The sequence below is a fragment of the Triticum urartu genome, chromosome 3, assembly GCF_003073215.2.
Source record: "Triticum urartu cultivar G1812 chromosome 3, Tu2.1, whole genome shotgun sequence".
In the NCBI taxonomy this organism is placed as follows: Eukaryota; Viridiplantae; Streptophyta; class Magnoliopsida; order Poales; family Poaceae; genus Triticum; species Triticum urartu.
In genome coordinates, this window is record NC_053024.1 from 584,463,778 (window position 1) to 584,486,720 (window position 22,943).

Sequence of the window (22,943 nt, forward strand, 5' to 3'; positions counted from 1 at the left end):
CAGTAGCGAACATTTTTCACCTAATAGGTTTCGGTAGCGAACGTTCATTATTTAGTCTTTTTCTTTTTCTTTTTCTTTTTAATTTTAGCCAGGGACCCGTATGTAATTAGTTTCTTCACAGTTTAGTCCCTGATCTTCAATCTATCATATCTTTTTACCCATTTATCCAAATCCGACGAAAAAATTCCCACATCTTCATTACGATCTCCTCTATCCAGTAAAACAACTTAAACATGTTTTTGAAAATTTAAAATTTGGTTTCAAACATATTTAGATTCAAACTTCTTTTGATCATAACTTGAGTTTCGTAACTCCGTTTGAGTTGATTCTTTTTGCAAATCGGAGCTCTTGACCTAAACCTTCTGATAAGACCAAATTCACATAATTTTGGTACTGTTAGAAATTGTTTTATGTTGCAAGAGTTATTTTCTTGGTTTTGATGTTTTCCGAATTGTTCTTCGCCCTCTCCGACTTTTTGTGTGATTGCTTATGTGTGGTTACTATTGCCTGCCTACGATAGATTGACCGGAGTGTGACGAGTAGAACTATCAAGAGTTATGAGTGCAAATCATCTTCATCAACAGTACGAGGCAAGTTCACACTTTGATCATACCCCTTTCATACCCACTTTTATGCATTAGTTTCACCCTTAAACATTGCATGAGTAGGATTGATAACATGTGGGTATTGGGAAGTAGTTGATGATGTAGGAACCTATTGCCCTGCATTCAAACCTTGGGAGTTACTTTTATGTTATGCTCATATTGCTATGCTATGCTCGTAGACGTGGATTGGTTTGAGAGAATTCATGACAGATGTGAGAGTTATTATTTAATGGTTAACTTAAGGTGGCTACTTTAATACACATCTGGGTGGATTGGTTGGGGCACGCTGGAGCACCCAGTGGTTTGCCCGGGCACCTGGAGAAACCAACATTTGCCCAAGGGGATCCCGGAGGACCCGTGTGATCACCCTATGGAATGCCACCCAGGCTCAAAGGGATCATAAGATTATTCATGCTAGAAACTTCCATGTGCAGCCACAAGCTATTATGGGCTCTAGCATAGTTGAGTAAGTTGCGTGGAGCTCTTGAAGAGATAGACTAGCAGGTAGTGGGTTGTAGGTGGTATAGTCTATCCGGAGTAGAGAGTTAATGCTTTTGAAATACTGTGTCTCGGTCATCCGTTTCTCAAACATCATGTAGTGCGAGAAATCCAACGGAGGAGATCGAGTCTTGTGGAGAAAAGTGCGCAAACCTCTGCAGAATGTATAAACTAATCATGGTTAGCCGTGTCCCCGGTTATGGACAAATCTTGAGTATCTATTACTTGGATTATCATATTGATCTGATCATGTTACTTAAATAATTTGTTGGGTTATCGACGTTAATTTGGGATTGAGTTGGAGGAACCTTCTCAATATTTTTTCAACCAACTTTGTAGTTAAATAAATTATATTCCTTTACAGTATGGAAAAATTGGCTTTTCGCAAAAACATTATAACCATAGAGCTTTTCCACCAGCCAAATATGCATGTAGTGATAGCCGTTATTCATCATTATCCTCTGGTGTGAATTTGCCAGTACATTCAATGTACTGACCCTCTGTGGCTGCAACGTCTCATGTTGCAGGACTTCTTACGATGAGTAAGTGATACGTTAGGGTTACGATTTCTACACTCAACTTTGCTGTTGGTGTTGATGGGAATCCACAACCTTGTCAGTTCTGCTACTTTGGATTGAGGTAATAGTATATATGTTACTTTATACATGTGATTTACCTCTGTTATAAATCCTCAAGTAGTGTGTGTCAGCATACCGATCCAGGGATGACACTTAAGCACAGAGACTTGACCGTCTGAGGTCGGGTCGCTACAAGTTAGCATAGATCGAGATTAGGATTTGTCACTCCGTGTATCAGAGAGGTATCTCTGGGCCCTCTCGGTAATGCACATCACTATGAGCCTTCCAAGCAATGTGACTAATGAGTTAGTCACGAGATGATGCATTACAGAACGAGTAAAGAGACTTGCGAGTGATGAGATTGAATTAGGCATGATGATACCGACAATCGAATCTCGGGCAAGTAACATACCGATGACAAAGGGAACAACGTATGTTGTTATGCGATTTGACCGATAAAGATCTTCGTAGAATATGTAGGAGCAAATATGAGCATCCAGGTTCCGCTATTAGTTATTGACTGGAGATGTGTCTCGGTCATGTCTACATAGTTCTCGAACCCGTAGGGTCCGCACGCTTAACGTTCGATGACGATTTGTATTATGAATTATGTGATTTAATGACTGAAGTTTGTTCGGAGTCCCGGATGAGATCACGGACATGACGAGGAGTGTCGAAATGGTCGAGAGGTGAAGATTCATATATTGGAAGGCTATACTTGGACATCAGAAAGGTTCCGAGTGATTCGGGTATTTTTCGGAGAACCGGAGAGTTACGAGAATTCACCGAGGGAAGTATTGGGCCTTATTGGGCTTTAGTGTAAAGGAGAGAAGTGCCACAAGGGGAGGCAGCGTGCCCCGCAAGGACTGGTCCGAATTGGACTAGGAGGGGGCGGCGCCCCCCTCTTTCCTTCTCCCTCTCCCTCTCCTTCCTTCTTTCCTACTTGGACTAGGAAAGGGGAAACCTACTTCTACTTGGACTAGGAATCCCCCCTTTGGGCGTGCCCCTTGAGGCCGGCCCTCCTCCTCCTCCCCTCCTTTATATACGGGGGAGGGGGGCACCCCATAGACACACAAGTTGATTTCTTAGCCGTGTGCGGTGCCCCCCTCCACAGATTTCCACATCGGTCATATTGTTGTAGTGCTTAGGCGAAGCCCTACGTTGGTAACTTCATCATCACTATCAACATGCCGTCGTGCTGGCAAAACTCTCCCTCGGCCTCAGCTGGATCTAGAGTTCGAGGGACGTCACCAAGCTGAACGTGTGCAGATCGCAAAGGTGCCATGCGTTCGGTACTTGATCGGTTGGGTAGCGAAGACGTTCGACTACATCAACCGCGTTACTCAACGCTTCCTCTTTCGGTCTGTGAGGGTACGTAGACACACTCTCCCCTCTCGTTGCTATGCATCTCCTAGATAGATCTAGCGTGATCGTATGATTTTTTTTGAAATATTTTGTTCCCCAAAAGTGGCATCAGGGCCAGGTCTATGCGTAGATGTTATATGCACGAGTAGAACACAAAGGAGTTGTGGGCGTGGGTATATGCATATTGCTTGCCGTCACTAGTTGTTTCTTGATTCGGCGATATTGTTGCATGAAGCGGCCCGGACCGACATTAGATGACCGCGTTCTTGAGACTGGTTCTACCGACGTGCTTTGCACACAGGTGGCTGCCGGGTGTCTATTTCTCCAATTTTAGTTGAATCGGATTCAATGAACTGGGTTCTTTCTAAAGATCAAAAAGCAATCCCTATACCATGTTGTGGTTTTGATGCGTAGGTAAGAACGGTTCTTGCTAAAGCCCGTACCAGCCACGTAAAACTTGCAACAACAAAGTAGAGGACGTCTAACTTGTTTTTGCAGGGCATGTTGTGATGTGATATGGTCAAGACGTGATATATAAATTGTTGTATGAGATGATTATGTTTTTTAAAGTTATCGGCAACTGGCAGGAGCCTTATGGTTGTCTCTATATTGCATAAGATGCAAGCGCCATACAATTGCTTTACTTCATCGCTATGCGATAGCAATAGTTGCAAAAGCAATAGTTGGCGAGACGACCATGTGACGACACATTGATAGAGATCAAGATGATGGAGATCATGGTCTCATGCCGGTGACGATGGAGATCATGAAGGTACTTTGGAGATGGAGATCAAAGGCACAAGAGGATAATGGCCATATCATGTCACATATTTTTGATTGCATGTGATGTTTATCTTTTATACATCTTATTTTGCTTAGTACGACGATAGCATTATGAGATGATCCCTTACTAAAATTTCAAGGTATAAGTGTTCTCCCTGAGTTTGCACCGTTGCAACAGTTCTTCGTGCTGAGACACCACATGATGATCGGGTGTGATAAGCTCTACGTTCACATACAACGGGTGCAAGCCAGTTTTGCACATGCAGAATACTCGGGTTAAACTTGACGAGCCTAGCATATGCAGATATAGCCTCGGAACACTGAGATCGAAAGGTCGAACGTGAATCATATAGTAGATATGATCAACATAGTGATGTTCTGAAGGAAATATGCCCTAGAGGCAATAATAAAGTTATTATTTATTTCCTTATATCATGATCAATGTTTATTATCCATGCTATAATTGTATTAACCGGAAACATAATACATGTGTGAATACATAAACAAACAGAGTGTCACTAGTATCTAATAAAGTATGGTTATGATGTTCGGACACACCATTACACTGTGGTGTTCCAGGTGGCGTGAGTTGTGAAACTATTCCACATTGTTTTAAATGAAGGCCAAACTCGTAACTCAAATATTCGCCTCCGTGATCAGATCGTAGAAACTTTATTTTCTTGTTACAATGATTCTCCACTTCACTCTGAAATTCTTTGAACCTTTTCAAATGTTTCAGACTTGTGTTTCATTAAGTAGATATACCCATAGTTGCTCAAATCATTTGTGAAGGTTAGAAAATAGTGATACCCGCCGCGAGCCTCAACACTCATTGGACCGCATACATGTCAGGACCCCAATCCTAAGTCACACTGATCTAGCATGTAACACATCATATCACTTTGCGGCCTCACGCATGGTATTCCCACAGGTGCCACCTTACCTGGCCCGGGACCGTTTGTGCCTTTTGGCTCACGTATATGATAGTGTCGCTAGCATCCATATGACAAAGAACCTAGGCCTACATGACTAGTCGTGAACCCAAAGTGGCACTAACTTACGGGGACAGGCATACATGAATCAACATCGAGCATGTCGGTCAGCAACGTGCGAATCCGGGCTGTAGCACTGGGCTAACAGGACTCCGGTGAACCGGGCTATAGCAGGCTAGGCAGGACTCCGGATGTCACCATGTGACATTTCCCTGAAGGAACAGACACAAGAACGAAGTGAATCACATGCCGGCCAGTCAAGTGTTCCAGAGCAGTAGTGCTGGGCTAGCAGGACTCCAGTGAACCGGGCTGTAGCGGACTACTATGGCTCATGGAAGCACAAGACTACATTTCCCCATAAGAGAGGCTACCAAGGATAAAGAACTAGGTTGTCGAATCCCACACATACCAAGCATTTCAAATCATACACACAATATGCTCGATATGTGTAAATGCAACATGGCATCACAACAAGACTCTACGACTCAACGTATTTATTCATTAGGCTCCGAGGAGCCAAGCATTACAAACATGGGTCTCATGACCCCAACGTACGGAGCATACAAGCAACAAGCAGATGCGGAAGCTTAACATGTCTGAGTACATACATCTACAAATGAAAAAGGCTGAGAAGGCAGACTAAGGCATAGCCTAGTGGTTGGAAGGGGCTGATGCCTTCCCACCCACCCAGGTTCAAGGCATGGTACTTGCAATTTGGGGTTGTTGCACCAACTATACTGTAGGGGGTTCCCTTACAGTCTTTCTGTCAAAAAAAAGGCTGAGAAGCCTGACTATCTACCAGATCCCGCCGAGGGCACAAGATCGTAGCTGAGGTATCAAGCTAAAGGTCGAAGTCCACACGGAACTACTAGCGAGACTGACGTCTCTCTGCAAAACATAAAATAGGCAAACGTGAGTACAAATGTACCCATCAAGACTTACATCAGAACTATCTACATATGCATCGGTATCAATAAAGGGGGTGGTGGAGTTTAACTGCAGCAAGCCAGCTTTAACTCGGTGGCTATCCTGAACTACGACTGCAAGTAACTCTTTTGAGGTGGCGCACACGAGTCCACATATTCACCATATCCATACACCACTATGGATCCGCTCCCGTCTCCCTTCGAGAAGGCCATCCATAGCACTCACGCTTATCTTGCGCATTTTATAGTATCCACTTTCACTTGTCTATGAACTGTTATAGGCAACCTAGAAGTCCTTTATCGCGGACACGGCTATTCGAATAGATCATTTATAACCCTGAAGGGGTGTACTTCTTCACACACTCTCTCGCCACTTACCACCATGTACACGTCGTGTATCTCGGCAACCTTCAAGCGGAAGCCTGGCGAGGGAGTCAGCCACGAGCTGACTAACCACACAAGTCTCTAGTCCAGGTTTATCGCCTTTTCGGGTTCCATCCGCAAGGAGATCCGGCCGGAGTTTCGCTCACAGCCCCAAACGATGTGTGCAGGGTTCCCGAGACACCAAACGGGCGCCCGGTACACTGTGCCACGGTGTATCTATCGCATCATAGCCCACCCCTAGGGTCAGCGCTACGCACGGCCGCCAACACATATCCTATAAACACCAGAAACTAGTTGCAACTCCTGGACAGAGGACTAGGGTAGTTAATAAGTCGAGATGGTCAATTAAGGATCCCAATGAGTGGTAGTAGCTGTTCATGGATCACAAACACAAAACTCAGTTCCTGAGAACGGTTTCAATGAGACAACCCACCATGTACTCCTACATGGCCTCTCACCACTACCTTTACCAAATCGTTTTCACACACTTAGCTCATACACAGTAGGACATGTTCATCACCATTCCAATTCATCCCCGATGAATCAGACCTGACTCAACTCTAAGCAGTAGCAGGCATGACAAACAAACATGAATGAGTAGGCACATGAGGGCTCAAACAACTCCTACTCATGCTAGTGGGTTTCATCTATTACTATGGCAATGACAGGTCATGCAGAGGAAAAGAGGTTCAACTACCGCAGCATGTAAAAGTTGAATCATTGTTGTCCTAATGCAGTAAAAGAGAGCAGGAGTGAGAGAGTGGGATTGTATCGGAATGAACAAGGGGGTTTTGCTTGCCTGGCACTTCTGAAGATGATATAGCTCTTCATCAGTGTCATCGAACTCATCCTCGGAACATACGTCTACCGAGGGGAACAACCACCGGCAAACACAGAAAGAACTCAATCAATGCAATGCACAATATGATGCATGATCATGACATGTTGTATGTTGTGATTTGAGCTAATGCAGCTAAGAACAGAAGGGTCTGAGTTGATTTGAACCAAAGGTTCAAATTCAAACTAAGAACTTATAAAGTGCATTATCATGTTTTGATGTAAACAGCAATGTTAATTTGTTTAAACATGCATGGAAACGCTACAGATGGATAGATTGGATTTTTCTGATCATTTTTCATATATAATTTATCTTATTTGGAGTTATAGATAATTTTCTATGATTTTTAGAAGTTTAGAACTTTTTCTGAAATTCCTGAATTGGATTTAATCCAGAAATGACTTATTGCGTCAGCACTGCGTCATGCCTGCGTCAGCAAGTCAACAGTGTTGACCAAGGTCAAACCTGACGTGTGGAGTCCACACGTTAGTGACACAGGACTAATCCCGGCCAAACCCAGCACTTATTGGGGTTTGACCAGTGGTTGGGCCCACTGTTAGTGCCTATCAGGGGGTGCTTAGCTGGCGGCGGTTAGCACTAATGACGTCCACGTCAGCACGCCGGAGTTTGGCCGGCGACGACCATCGAACGTGGTGGAGGCGCGCCGGAATCGCGCTGCGGTTGTCGGCTGAGCATGCGGCTTGCTCCTACGACAAGCTGGAAGTGTGCCGCCTCTAGTGGTGCAGGCGGTTGTGTGCGGGGATGCTGGAAACAACGCTGAGGAGCTCGGCCGCGGCGGCCGGAGCTCGGGTGCGTGCGGGGATAGCGTTGCGGGGAGCAAGCGGGCAAGGGGAGGCGCTAGCGAGGCTCAGCGCGGGGCAGCAAGCTCGGTGGACACGCGTCTGGGACCAAATGGTCACCGGGGCGTTGCCGCCGACGAGCTCGGGCGGCGGCGCGGTTCGGTCGACAAGGGGGCGACGAATGCGGGGCGTAAATGTGCTCGAGAAGAGGGGGAACGGACGTAGAATCTCACAGCAGAGACGACGGGATGGTTAGCGGGCTCGGGGACGAGTCGGAGACGACGAACGGGCACCGGCGATCTCGGCGGCCGAGAGGTTGAAGTCGATGGCATTGATGGCGAAGCGATGTGTGGCTTGACGAGGAGGACGAAGGCGACGAGGCGGATCCCTGGGGCACGTCGGGGAGGTGAGAGGGAGGCGGTGGCTGCGGCTTTGGCGAACGGCGGTGACGGGCTCAGTTCGGAAGCGAGCAGAGAAGGGGGACGGTGTCCAGAGAGAGAGGGGAGAGACGCAGGGGTCGAAGGAGGTGTGTGTGGCGACGCGAGGGAAGGTCCAGGGCGACAGGAGGACATCCAGGCAGGGTGTAGGTGGCGCGCGGTGGCCGCGCACACGTCGGGCACACGCTGTGCATCCGACTGGCGGGAGGAAGAAGTCCTCCCTGCCCCTGGTGGGTTGGGCCGGCCAGACGGGCTGCCAGGTGGGCTGCGCAAGGTAGGCGGCCAGGTAAGCCGTCTGCTCTTTTTTTAATTTTCTTCTGCTTTGTTTTATTTAATTTCCACTGAATTCAAATTCAAACAAATTTGAAAACAGTGCCAAAACTCCCCTGGATAATTTATGTCACTTAAAGGTCTACTCAACATGTACATAGAATATCACAGGGCATTTGAAAATATATTCATTATATATTATGAATATAACTCCAAATTCAAATAGAATATTGATTTAAAATCAGAGCCCAGATAATTCCTTAGAAATGTTCCACACTTTTGGTTTGATTTATAACTCTTGCCAAAATTGTCAGAACTATCTCTAGGGCATTTTGGATTCATTGATTGCAATTTTAGGGTTCTTGCCCCTTCATTAAAATGATTTATGAGGCTTTCACTTGTCCCCATTTCAAAATCATTGAAATTTAAACATGATGCACACATGACTAGCTAGTCTAGGTCATACCAGAACTAGGGATGTGACAACTCACCCCTACTAAACAAGAATCTCGTCCCGAGATTCAAGCGTAGGGTAAGATGAAGGGGAAACGCAAACTAACACATTCTTCACGATCCAACTGTCCTCATTGAAGATATTGATTCATTGCATCATATTTATCTTGACGTCTTTGCTTTCGAGATCTTCATCCAACATGATGACAACAGAAAGAAACTCTACAGGAATCAATCTTCTCGAAGATCGAGCAACTCAAAATCAACTCATGGAGTGAGATATAAAAAAACATCTCTTGAGCTGAGACACGGAACACACATCAGGGGTGATGGAAAGAAGCAGATACAAGGGTTCAAATTGGTAGACAATAATTCCACACCTAAGAGGGTGGTGAACGGTTGTCAACGTAGCGAGGATCTGAATTGCCATGATTCCATAACGGGGCATCTTAGGGAAGGTGACTCATAGAGCTATTCCCTTAAGTGGCAAAAAGAATTACTTTTGATACAAAGATCATTGAAACTCTTTATACCAGCCTAAGGCAATCACAATCGATCTTTTGAAGGAGTTCGAAAGAATGACATGCTCGGACTAGAATGGATGATGTGGACTACCTTGTTGATGACAACACAATGGATGATTTTTGCTTATCATCTGAAATGGATGGGACCCATGGTAGGACCACTTCTGAAGATGATCCTGAACAACAATTGCTGAGAAGGGCAGCCCATGGGAGATTGACACAAGGCAGTGCAAGCTGGGAACATAATGCAAATGTCGGGAATGTTCCAACCATCATATCTTCCCGAGATTCAAATCTGGTTAGAAACAGGATACTTCAAACTCACATGTCTAAAAAGAATAGTTTCAACACAAGTCGACGAGATAACATTGCGAGACTCTCGGGAGATGAACTACGATAGCAAGCTCCAAAACATGAGCAGGTTTTGCTACACACCTGTGAACACACTGTCCTAGACAAGCATGACCACGTGGCAGTCTTATAATAAAACACTACCGAGTTCAGGTGGGGAACCATAATCGAGGATATTGAGGTCCTTGCATAAGGCATGCTCTTAAGAAGGAACTTCCTTTCCTTGAACAAATCAATCAGTGGCTTGGTGTGCTAGGGGATACAATGGAATGAAGATGACCAGTCTATCAGACCATAGAATACTTCGCACATGCATGACTGACTTGGGATGATTCCAGTCTCCAGAGGAAGCAAAACAAACTTTCTTGAATTCACGGCGGCAACTTACATCAAATGCATGTGAATCAAAGGAAGTCACTTCTTTCATCCAAACATATACTTCATGAATGGGGCATGAAGAAAATGCTTACACAAGTTTCCAACACTAGCTGGATGTTCAACCCAAATCATGGAGGAGACAAATTGTTGCTGATGGGCTCAACAGCAACTCATCGGAATTTCCATATCACTGGACTTCCACCATTATGTGAACAATGTGATAGTATTGGTCAGACGAAAGGATGTAATGGTGTATGCTCGAGGAGTCAACCACGAGTAAGACAACATTACAAATATCGTTGGTACTGATTTGATTTGAGGATAGCCCACACTCAAATCAAAGTTTTGACAAGACAACAGATCCAACAACCGATCACGAGGAACAATCGATGAAGATATCATCTTTCTTCAACTAACACACAAACACAAGGATATCCCTTTGGAATGAACTAAGTTGGTCTAGCTTTTGTCTTCCATCTCTCCAAGTTGTTGTTTAGCTTAACCAACTAGATCAGGGGTATCCAACACGGATTCTTGGAGAAAGAGTGGTTTATTGGTAAACCAACTTGATCACGAACTCACCATATCGGTCAGGGGATGACTTGGTGATACTTCCGTGAAGATATCCGGAAAATCACGAACCACCGATATGACTCTAAGCTCGAGAACAATCTTGCTTTTCAGGGCAAGACGATATGATCGAAAGAGTGAGGGATTGACACAATCCCAAGTCATGGATCTAAGAGTGCACCAGAAATAAGGACTAGGTAGCACGATCAATCTTAGGATGATGATTTAATAATCAACACTCTAAGAATGAGAATATTGTCCATTTACTACAAAGCAACAAGTTGCTCGGAGTATTGATTTCACACATCACAATTCACTTGTCGGCACTTCGGTTACAACAACCTGGGACCGAGGAATGAATAATGATGGCGAGAAGTATCACTGCGTCAAGAATTCATAAGAGGTGGTGCAATTCTCATGACATTCTTGACATAAATATGGTAACACTCGAAGGTAGAATAGAGCAAAAGCTGGACTAGCATTTTGATCTACGAAATACAACTACTTTGACCAGTCCAAGAAATGGATGAGGTGCTGGAGTTTTTTCTCCTAGTCATTCCGGAATAGAATGGCTTGTCTGACCACAAGAATAATAAGCATCGATAACACGAATGCATAATTACTCCTGACTATCAATTGATAGACGAAGGTCGGAATACAACTGAAAAGGGACAACTCAAAGGAACATATCACTTTCTGAGTTGTTGATGCATAGATTAATATGTCGAATCCAGTTCAACATATTTCTTCCAGATAACCCATGCAGAAAGGTAGAACTGGTAGAGTCACAATTACGAATGCAGAACTCCTCAAGAGTACTCTGATTGTGATCTTTCGGTTCAACGAGGAACTTCTGCCATAAGTAGTTCATGGTATTTGGAAGAAGGATATACCACGAACCTCAAAGACTATCACAAAGATTACTAATATCCTAAAGGTATGAGCAACACTATCAACACGAGGTAAGTAGAGTGGATCTTGGGTCAAGAACCCAGGAGTAGAATACCTACTACTAAATGGCATCACATGATGCTTTCGAGAATGGTGGCCAGAATCATCACACCGGAAACACAAAACATGGTTAGATTACTAGGTGACTCCCTAAAACACCTAGGGTCATAATAATAGCCCCAACATATATACCGAGGCAATAGAGTACCTCAACGTACCGGATAGTGTGCTTATTCTGACCAAAAAGGACATCGGGAATGGAAAGAAAGGATTTGCAAATGCACCAGACTATTTAGTAACCTAGGATGACTCGGACAACATAACTGATGTAAATGCTCAAAAAGAATTGAGACATCCTGCAAAATGGTGGCATAACCACTCAACAACATCATATCAAGGTTCTGAGGCCAGCTATGAACACACGGAAGTAGTAGAAACTGAACTGGGCTTAAATCCATCAATCCTATAAGTCTCTATCATAGTAACTCGTCATCCTGATAGATAGATGAGAAGGCCTAGTTCTTAATCCCCGTAGAAGAGAAGAGGATGACTCAAATCAGAAGGGCATAAGGTAAAGGAGTAAAAAGAGCCTTATGTTCCCTTCCACAATCAATTCCCTTACATAACTAAAGCATTTCTAGACACAACTTCGACCGGTTTAGCTTGGTAATCCTACAGGCAGTCAGGCTCTGATACCAAAGCTGTCAGGACCCCGATCCTAAGTCTATTGATCTAGCATGTAACACATCATATCACTTTGCAGCCTCATGCACGGTATTCCCACGGGTGCCACCTTACCTGGCCCGGGACCATTTGCGCCGTTTGGCTCACGTATATGATAGTGTACCTAGCATCCATATCACAAAGAACCCAGGCCGACATGACTAGTCGTGAACCCAAAGTGGCACTAACTTACGGCGACAGGCATACATGAATCAACATCGAGCATGTCGGTCAGTAGCATGCGAATCCAGGCTGTAGCACTGGGCTAACAGGACTCCGGTGAACCGGGCTGTAGCAGGCTAGGCAGGACTCCGGATGTCACCACGTGACATTTCCCCGAAGGGACAGACACAGGAACGAAGTGAATCACATGCCGGCCAGTCAAGTGTTCCGGAGCAGTAGTGCTGGGCTAGCAGGACTCCGGTGAACCGGCTAGCAGACTACTATGTCTCATGGAAGCACAAGACTAGATTTCCCCATAAGAGAGCCTACCGAGGATAAACAACTAGGTTGTCGGATCCCAAACATACCAAGCATTTCAAATCATAGACGCAATATGCTCGATATGTGTAAATACAACATGGCGTCACAGCAAGACTCTACGACTCAAAGTATTTATTCATTAGGCTCCGAGGAGCCAAGCATTACAAACATGGGTCTCATGACCCCAACATATGGAGCATACAAGCAACAAGCACATGCGGAAGCTTAACATGTCTGAGTACATACATCTACAAATAAAAAAGGCTGAGAAGCCTGACTATCTACCAGATCCTGCCGAGGGCACAATATCGTAGCTGAGGTATTAAGATAAACGTCGAAGTCCACACGGAACTACTAGCGAGACTGACGTCTCTCTGCAAAACATAAAATAGGCAAACGTGAGTACAAATGTACCCAGCAAGACTTACATCAGAACTATCTACATATGCATCGGTATCAATAAAGGGGGTGGTGGAGTTTAACTGCAGCAAGCCAGCTTTAACTCGGTGGCTATCCTGAACTACGACTGCAAGTAACTCTTTTGAGGTGGCGCACACGAGTCCACATATTCACCATATCCATACACCACTATGGATCCGCTCCCGTCTCCCTTCGAGAAGGCCATCCATAGCACTCACGCTTATCTTGCGCATTTTATAGTATCCACTTTCACTTGTCTATGAACTGTTATAGGCAACCTAGAAGTCCTTTATCGCGGACAACGGCTATTCGAATAGATCATTTATAACCCTGAAGGGGTGTACTTCTTCACACACTCTCTCGCCACTTACCACCATGTACACGTCGTGTATCTCGGCAACCTTCAAGCGGAAGCCTGGCGAGGGAGTCAGCCACGAGCTGACTAACCACACAAGTCTCTAGTCCAGGTTTATCGCCTTTTCGGGTTCCATCCGCAAGGAGATCCGGCCGGAGTTTCGCTCACAGCCCCAAACGATGTGTGCAGGGTTCCCGAGACACCAAACGGGCGCCCGGTACACTGTGCCACGGTGTATCTATCGCATCATAGCCCACCCCTAGGGTCAGCGCTACGCACGGCCGCCAACACATATCCTATAAACACCAGAAACTAGTTGCAACTCCTGGACAGAGGACTAGGGTAGTTAATAAGTCGAGATGGTCAATTAAGGATCCCAATGAGTGGTAGTAGCTGTTCATGGATCACAAACACAAAACTCAGTTCCTGAGAACGGTTTCAATGAGACAACCCACCATGTACTCCTACATGGCCTCTCACCACTACCTTTACCAAATCGTTTTCACACACTTAGCTCATACACAGTAGGACATGTTCATCACCATTCCAATTCATCCCCGATGAATCAGACCTGACTCAACTCTAAGCAGTAGCAGGCATGACAAACAAACATGAATGAGTAGGCACATGAGGGCTCAAACAACTCCTACTCATGCTAGTGGGTTTCATCTATTTAATATGGCAATGACAGGTCATGCAAAGGAAAAGGGGTTCAACTACCGCATCATGTAACAGTTGAATCGTTGTTGTCCTAATGCAGTAAAAGAGAGCAGGATCGAGAGAGTGGGATTGTATCGGAATGAACAAGGGGGTTTTGCTTGCCTGGCACTTATGAAGATGATATAGCTCTTCATCAGTGTCATCGAACTCATCGTCGGAACATACGTCTACCGAGGGGGAACAACCATCAGCAAACACAGAAAGAACACAATCAATGCAATGCACAATATGATGCATGATCATGACATGTCGATATGCTGTGATTTGAGCTAATGCAGCTAAGAACAGAAGGGTCTGAGTTGATTTGAACCAAAGGTTCAAATTCAAATTCAAACTAAGAACTTATAAAGTGCATTATCATGTTTTGATCTAAACAGCAAGGTTAATTTGTTTAAACATGCATGTAAATGCTATAGATGGATATATTGGATTTTTCTGATCATTTTTCATATATAATTTATCTTATTTGGAGTTATAGATAATTTTCCATGATTTTTAGAAGTTTAGGACTTTTTCTGAAATTCCTGAATTGAATTTAATCCAGAAATGACTTATTGCGTCAGCACTGTGTCATGCCTACGTCAGCAAGTCAACAGCGCTGACCAGGGTCAAACCTGACGTGTGGGGTCCACACGTTAGTGACACAAGACTAATCCCGGCCAAACCCAGCACTGATTGGGGTTTGACCAGTGGTTGGGCCCACTGTCAGTGCCTATCAAGGGGTGCTTAGCTGCTGGTGGTTAGCACTAATGACGTCCACGTCGGCATGCCAGAGTTTGGCCGGCGATGACCATCGAACGCGGTGGAGGCGCGCCGGAATCGCGCTGCGGTTGTCGGCTGAGCATGCGGCTTGGTCCTACGGCGAGCTGGAAGTGTGCCGCATCCAGTGGTGCAGGCGGTTGGGTGCGGGGAGGCCGGAAACGACGGCGAGGAGCTCGTCTGCGGTGGCTGGAGCTCGGGTGCTCGCGGGGTTAGCGTTGCAGGGTGCAAGCGGGCAAGGGGAGGCGCTAGCGAGGCTCAGCGCGGGGTAGCAAGCTCGGTGGACACGCGTCTGGGACCTAATGGTCACCGGGGCGTTGCCGCCGCCGAGCTCGGGCGGCGGCGCAGTTCGGTTGACAAGGGGGCGACGAATGTGGGGCGTAAACGAGCTCGGGAAGAGGGGGAACAGACGCAGAATCTCACAGTAGAGACGACGGGATGGTCAGCGGGCTCGGGGACGAGTCGGAGACGGGGAACGGGCGCCGGCGATCTCGGCGACCGAGAGGTTGAAGACGATGACATTGATGGCGAAGGAGAGCTCCCGGCGATGTGTGCCTCAACGAGGAGGACGAAGGCAATGAGGCGGATCCCCGGGGCACGTCAGGGAGGCGATAGGGAGGCGGTGGCTGCGGCTATGGCGAACGGCGGTGACGGGCTCCGTTCGGAAGCGAGCAGAGAAGGGGGACGAGGTCCACAGAGAGAGAGAGAGAGGGGAGAGACACAGGGGTCGAAGGAGGTGCGTGGCGACACGAGGGAAGGTCCAGGGCGATGGGAGGACAACCAGGCAGGGTGGAGGTGGCGCGCGGTGGCCGCGCGCGCGTCGGGCACGCGCTGTGCATCCGACTGGCGGGAGGAAGAAGACATCCCTACCGCTAGTGGGCTGGGCCGGCCAGACGGGCTGCCAGGTGGGCTGCGCCAGGTAGGCAGCCAGGTAAGCCATCTGCTCTTTTTTTTAATTTTCTTCTGCTTTGTTTTATTTAATTGCCACTGAATTCAAATTCAAACAAATTTGAAAACAGTGCCAAAACTCTCGTGGATAATTTATGTCACTTAAAGGTCTACTCCACATATAATAGAATATCACAGGGCATTTGAAAATATATTCATTATATATTATGAATATAACTCCAAATTCAAATAGAATATTGATTTAAAATCAGAGCCCAAATAATTCCTTAGAAATGTTCCACACTTTTGGTTTGATTTATAACTCTTGCCAAAATTGTCAGAACTATTTCTAGGGCATTTTGGATTCATTGATTGCAATTTTACGGTTCCTGCCCCTTTATTAAAATGATTTATGAGGCTTTCACTTGTCCCCATTTCAAAATCATTGAAATTTAAACATGATGCACACATGACTAGCTAGTCTAGGTCATACCAGAACTAGGGATGTGACAATACATTGGTATGTATTATTTCCAATAAGTCAGTGGCTCGCTCCATTGTTTCGGAGAACGGAGTCTTAGTCATCTTGCCCATGAGGCATGGTTCGCAAGCACCAAACGATTCATAATCAAGTGATTCCAAAAGTCCATCCGCATGGAGTTTCTTCATGCGCTTTACACCAATATGACCTAAACGGCAGTGCCACAAGTATGTTGCACTATCATTATCAACTTTGCATCTTTTGGCATCAATATTATGAATATGTGTATCACTACAACAGAGATTCAATAAACCATTTATATTAAGTGTATGACCATAGAAGGTTTTATTCATGTAAACAGAACAACAATTATTCTTTAACTCAAATGAATAACCGTATTGCAATAAACATGATCCAATCATATTCATGCTCAATGCAAACACCAAATAACATTTATTTTAGGTTTCAACACTAATCCCGAAGGTAAAAGGAGTGTGCGATGGTGATCTTATCAACCTTGGAATCATTTCCAACACACATCGTCACCTTGCCCTTAACTAGTCTCTGTTCATTTTGCAACTCCAATTTTGAGTTACTAATCTTAGCAACCGAACCAGTGTCAAATACCCTGGGGTTACTATGAACACTATTAAAGTACACGTCAATAACACGTATATCAAATATACTTTTGTTCACTTTGCCATCCTTCTTATCCGCCAAGAATTTGGGGTAGTTCCGTTTCCAATGACCATTCCCTTTGCAGTAGAAGCACTTAGTTTTAGGCTTAGGTCTAGCTTTGGGTTCTTCACGGGAGTGGCAACTTGCTTGCCATTCTTCTTGAAGTTCCCTTTCTTTCCCTTGCCCTTTTACTTGAAACTAGTGGTCTTGTCAACCATCAACACTTGATGATTTTTCTTGATTTGTACCTTCACCGATTTCAGCATCGCGAAGAGCTTGGGAATCGTTTCCATTATCCCTTGCATATTATAGTTCATCACGAAGTTCTAGTAACTTGGTGATAGTGACTAGAGAACTCTGTCAATCACTATCTTATCTGGAATATTAACTCCCACTTGATTCAACTGATTGTAGTACTCAGACATTTTGAGCACATGCTCACTAGCTGAGCTATTCTCCATCTTGTAGGCAAAGTACTTGTCAGAGGTCTCATACCTCTTTACACAGGCATGAGTCTGAAATATCAATTTCAGCTCTTGGAACATCTCATATGCTCCGTGGCATTCAAAATGTTTTGAAGTCCCGGTTCTAAGCCGTAAACTATGGTGAACTAAACTATCAAGTACTCATCATACCGAGCTTATCAATCGTTCATAACGTCTGCATCAGCTCTGGCAACAGGTCTGTCACCTAGCGGTGCATCAAGGACATAATTATTCTGTGTAGCAATGAGGATAATTCTCAGATCATGGACCCGGTGCGCATCATTGCTACTATCATCTTTCAACTTAGTTTTCTCTAGGAACATTTCAAAAATAAAACAAGGGAGCTATACGCGAGCTATTGATCTACAACATAGATATGCAAATACTATCAGGACTAAGTTCATGATAAATTAAGTTCAATTAATCATATTACTTATGAACTCCCACTTAGACAGACATCCCTTTAGCCATCTAAATGATCATGTGATCCATATCAACTAAACCATGTCCGATCATCACGTGAGATGGAGTAGTTTTCAATGGTGAACATCACTATGTCGATCATATATATCTACTATATGATTCACGTTCGACCTTTCGGTCTCAGTGTTCCGAGGCCTTATCTGCATATGCTAGGCTCGTCAAGTTTAACCCGAGTATTCTGCACGTGCAAAACTGGCTTGCACCCGTTGTATGTGAATGTAGAGCTTATCACACCCGATTATCACATGGTCTCTCGGCATGACGAACTGTAGCAACGGTGCATCACTTGTACCTTGAAATTTAGTGAGGTATCATCTTATAATGCTACCGCCGGACTAAGCAAAATAAGATGCATAAAGGATAAACATCACATGCAATCAAAATATGTGACATGATATGGCCATCATTATCTTGTGCCTTTGATCTCCATCTCCAAAGCACCATCATGATCTCCATCGTCACCGGCTTCACACCTTGATCTCCATCATAGCATCGTTGTCATCTCGCCAACTATTGCTTCTACGACTATCGCTACCGCTTAGTGATAAAGTAAAGCAATTACATGGCGATTGCATTTCGTAGAATAAAGCGACAACCATAAGGCTCCTGCCAGTTGTCGATAACTTTTTACAAAACATGATAATCTCATACAACAATTTATATCCCATCACGTCTTGACCATAACACATCACAACATGCCCTGCAAAAGCAAGTTAGACATCCTCTACTTTGTTGTTGCAAGTTTTACGTGGCTTCTACGAGCTTCTAGCAAGAACCGTTCTTACCTATGCATCAAAACCACAACGATTTTTCGTCAAGTGTGCTGTTTTAACCTTCAACAAGGACCAGCCGTATTCAAACTCGATTCAACTAAAGTTGGAGAAACAGACACCCGCCAGCCACCTATGTGCGAAGCACGTCAGGAGAACCGGTCTCATGAACGCGGTCATGTAATGTCGGTCTGGGCCGCTTCATCCAACAATGCCACCGAATCAAAGTAAGATGTTGGTGGTTAGCAGTATGACTATTATTGCCCATAACTCTTTGTGTTCTACTCGTGCATATGACATCTATGCATAGACCTGGCTCTGATACCACTGTTGGGGAATGCAGTATTTCAAAAATTCTCCTACGATCATGCAAGATCTATCTAGGAGATGCATAGCAATGAGACAGGGAGAGTGTGTCCACGTACCCTCGTAGAACGAAAGCGGAAGCGTTTAGTAACGCGGTTGATGTAGTCGAACGTCTTCACGATCCAGCTGATCCAAGTACCGAACGTACGGCACCTCCATGTTCAGCACACGTTCAGCATGATGACGTCCCTCGAGCTCTTGATCCAGTTGAGAAGGGCGATTGTTCCGTCAGCACGATGGCATGGCCACGGTGATGATGAAGTTACCGGCGCATGGCTTCACCTAAGCACTACGACGATATGACCGAGGTGTTGAACTATGGAGGGGGGCACCGCACACGGCTAAGAGATTGTTTGTTGTGTCTTTGGGGTGCCCCCCGCCTTCGTATATAAAGTGGGGGAGGAGGAGGTGGCCGGCCTAGGGGGGTGCACCATGAGGGGGGAGTCCTACTTGGACTCCTAGTCCAAGTAGGATTCGGCCCCCCTCCTTCCTTCCACCGGTGAGGAAAACGGGAAGGGAGAGAGAGGGGGGAGGAAAGAGGGGGGCCGCCCCCTTCCCCTAGTCCAATTTGGTTTGGGCAGGGGGGGGGGCGCTTCCCCAAGTGGCCTTCCTCCTCTCCTCCAATAATGCCCAATAGGCCCAATACTTCCCCCGGGGGTTTTGGTAAAAACTCGGTACTCCGGTAAATACCCGAATCACTTTGGAACCATTACGGTGTCCGAATATAACCTTCCAATATATTGATGTTTACCTCTCGACCATTTCGAGACTCCTCATCATGTCCGTGATCTCATCCGGGACTCCAAACAAACTTCGGTCATCAAATCACATAACTCATAATACAAATCATCATCGAACATTAAGCGTGCAGACCCTATGGATTCGAGAACTATGTACACATGACCGAGACACATCTCCTGTCAATAACCAATAGCGGAACCTGGATGCTCATATTGGCTCCTACATATTCTACGAAGATCTTTATCGGTCAAACCGCATAACAACATAAGTTATTCCTTTTGTCATCGGTATGTTACTTGCCCGAGATTCGATCGTCGGTATCCTCATACCTAGTTCAATCTCGTTATCGGAAAGTCTCTTTACTCGTTCCATAATGCATCATCCCGCAACTAACTCATTAGTCACATTGATTGCAAGGCTTATAGTGACGTGCATTACCAAGAGGGCCCAAAGATACCTCTCCGATACACGGAGTGACAAATCCTAATATTGATCTATGCCAACTCAACAAAGACCATCAGAGACACCTGTAGAGCATCTTTATAATCACCAAGTTACACTATGATGTTTGATAGTACAGAAGGTGTTGGGGATATAACTATTGGGTATGAATCGCCCAGGAGGGGCCGGGTCATACCATGGGTGACTTATCAATGAAGATGGCGGCTCATACAATCCCATTGATGGCCCAAGACCGAGAGGCGACTTGATGCACAAGAGGAGGAACCGCCATATGTGTATAACTTGTTTTGTAAGGCAAGCGTAGTTAGTCACCGAGCCAGACACGATGTGTATGAGCCAGCCGGGACTCTGTGAGCCATCGGGCGTCAACCTGTAAATATAAAGGGACGACCCAACGACGGTTTAGGGACATGTAACAACAATCGAGAGCTATGTCAAGCGTATTCGCTCCCTGGTAATCGAAACCCTAGCAATACAACACAAAGCAGGAGTAGGATTTTACCTCGTTGAGAGGGGCGAACCTGGGTAAACTCTCTATGTCCTTTGTCCCGCTTAACCCCTTCAAGCTAACCTAGTTGCGATGGCTCCATGAATAAGTCCTTGCGCTAGGACATCTGCCGTGTCAAGTCCACGACAGTTGGCGCCCACCGTGGGGCTAGCGCACGGTGGTTTCGAGTTCTTGAAGGGCAGCTTCCCAAGGATCAAGGGATACGCCGTGGGCCGGATGACCAAGAGTCGTCGCAGCAAGCTCTGCATCGATGACGCTGGCTGGGGCCCCGAGGCCGGCTCAATTGAGTACGGGTACTGGGTCCCCTTCGGTGGAATCCATGTCTTCATCGGCAAGATCGGTGAACTGGGCCCTGAGCCGAACACCTGCATTGACATCATCGAGACGACTCTGCGTGCATGACCTGCCCAGGTTCAACTTACTCTGAAGCACGCCTTTGTTGGTTTCATCCATGGGGTGGAATTTGAGGAAGGATCTGTGTCTGGTGGTGAGACGGCCATACACTCTGATGGTGAATCGTCCACAAGCAAGACCAATTCAACGTATCAAGTGCAAGACGACCGGCTTGGGGGCTGTTCCGATGGCAACAGTATTCCAGACCCCTATGAGTCGACGAATAGGGTTGCGATCTTCATGGCCAGTACACAGCCAGCGCTCGGCTCAACGACTGCCATGGCTATGACCTCCAGCTCAATAGCTGCGGCAACGGCTACTGCTAGCGACTCTGCGCGCCCGCTGGCTTAGGTTCTGACGGAGTTATTGGCGGCTTTGGTGACTTTGATGGGGGTAGAAGTGACCTTGGAGACTCAGGAACAACATAAGGTGGATGTTGCGAGGTTACGAGATGAGATAACTCAAGCCAAGGAATAGCTGGCGGCTGAGAATGCTAGGATGGCCACGGAGCATGCTGCTTTGGATGCCCAGGCACAACGGATTCAGGTAGATTCTTTCTGGCTCACCTTGGATCAAAACTCTTCAAATGAAGTCATGAGAAGGAGACACAAGAGTCACTTACCCCTGGAGTACGATGTGAGAAACCTTTTCAACACACCAGGGGCAGGGACCAGTAACTCGCCCGTGGTGAACTGACCGATTGAGGCGCCCGTGACTGGAGCACCGGTTCAGCCGCGCACTATGGATCCACCTCGTTTGGATATGATTCCGCCTCAGCATGTGCCGACACCGCCGGGTCATTATTCTAACCCTTTGGATAATATGGTCATTGTGGCATCACGATTTGCGGCTCTTTCAGTTGAAGGCGACTCTCTCGCTGCGATGGACATGCGGAGGGCCAGAGAACTTCTTCAGACGGCCGTGGCTCAACAGGCGGCTTATTTGTATAGCTGTGAATGGATTCACTCAACCCCTCGTCCAAGCCGGAGTTATGGCAGGCATATTGAGTGGCCCACAATTTCAAGCAGTGAACAATGCCGTAACCAGCCTCGTGGGCATGACCCGGCACGCGGTGGTGTCGATGCTCAGACTTTGGTGGATCAAGGCAGGGCGCGTGCGGAGGCGGAGCTGTTGGCTTAGCTAGCGTCTCAACAGCAACCTCCGGTTTATCCGTCAATATCTATGGAGGTAGGGGTGACCTCTAGAACCTTGGGTGTGCCGTGTTTAGCGCCAGCTCTGCGTAATGAGCGTTTTCCTAAGAATTTCAAGGGTCCTCGTAAGGTACCTAATTAGACAGCAGATCAGCCCCCTGAAGCTTGGATTGAGAGTTATAAGATGGCCATGGAGATGTTGGATGTTAGTGATGCTACATGTGCTAAGTACTTCACCATGATGTTGGATGGGCCGACTCGTACTTGGTTGAAAGGGTTGCCCGCTAACTCCTTAAGATCATGGGCAGAGTTGAAAGCCCATTTCATCCAAAATTTTAAAGACACGTGCAAGCAGACCCTGTCGATCCTGGACT